We start from the raw sequence: 1,384 nt of genomic DNA on the forward strand, positions 1-1,384 counted from the left end.
GGTGCTGGGGGGTCGGGGGGATCCGGAGTGGGGGGGGGTGAAGGGCGGTGGCAGAGCCCGTCGCGAGGGGGACTTCCCCTGGGGCCAGCGGGGCTACTCGTGTCCTGCCGGCCTGGTCCGGGGGGGGAGTGAGGAGCAGCCCTGGGGCCTGGCTGGGGCTGGGGTAGGGGCGGCTTCTCCGGTCTCCTTTGGGAACAAGCGTTATAATCCCTGGCTGCCTGTGCCATCCGCTTGACTGCAAGTCCCGCTCTGCAAGCGGCTGTCTCAGACTCTGCCCAAATGCCGCTTAAGATGCGTGCTGCAAGAATCTTAAGTTTTCTGCTCACTTCTAAGAAAAAAAAGCTGTTAGTTATGTAGGATGAGGATGGTTGTTAGGGAGATGTTCTGTGCCCCGGGTATTAACAATACCTCCTGGGCTTGTACCAGCCTAGGGCAGTGTCTTGGATGATTATTGTTGGTCTTCACTGTGCTCGTACAATGATTTCTGTTGTGATTTGTAGCAAAACCGCAGGGCTGTGGTGTGTCTGTGCAAGGTTGTAGAATGATACATGCTTCCCAGGGGAAGCACTGCCCAGCTGAGACTTAAATTATCAGAAGAATAACTTTCTGGAGGTGGAGACTCGACGTGTTCTTATCTATGCGGACAGAATTTGTGAAGCTTCTAGCTAGGTAAATCCAAGCAAAGCATGTACTAAAAATCTGGTATTTAAGGTGTCTTTTCTGTTAATGGTGTGAATGTAGAACAGCACTGTTTCAAAAGTTTTTATAGCAAAGCTTGCAACTTGCCTGCCTAGCAGGAGAGAATATGCAATACAGTATTACAGAAGGTCTCAGCTCCATAAAGGAATGCAGATACCTTGTAAAGAAAGCTTTATCACTTATGTTAAATTTTAAGTTTATTTTTTTTAATGGAAGGTAAAAATTTGTTTAAGTTATGCAGCCTAGTAGGTTGCTGATTTGGTTTTGGAGTGTTTTGGACAGAGGAGAAAACCCATCAGTTCTCTGTGTAGTTAAAAGACAAACCCTCTTTCCAGGGTTTAGAGTAAGTATTATTTCAGCTAGCTATACTCTAGAGAACTCTTGCCTGTACTCAAAATATTTGTTTTTACAAGATGCAAATCATAAATTTGCTACGTGTATAACACTTAACTTGTAGCATCATTTTAAGTAAGGGTACAGTATTTAATTTGTCCTTTCCCATTTTTACTAGAAATAAACAAAACTTGGCAATCAGGGTGCTACTGTTTAGAGCAGTTGTCTCATGTTTTGCAAAACAGAGGGGAACAACTTGAAAGTAAAGTCACTTCTGGTTGTGCTGAGATTTGTTTAGTCATGTTAGTATCTCTGGGAGGTTGTAACACTCTTGGAGTCCTGGCAGTGAAAA

The sequence above is a fragment of the Chaetura pelagica genome, unplaced genomic scaffold, assembly GCF_000747805.2.
Source record: "Chaetura pelagica isolate M959 unplaced genomic scaffold, ChaPel_1.0 scaffold119, whole genome shotgun sequence".
In the NCBI taxonomy this organism is placed as follows: Eukaryota; Metazoa; Chordata; class Aves; order Apodiformes; family Apodidae; genus Chaetura; species Chaetura pelagica.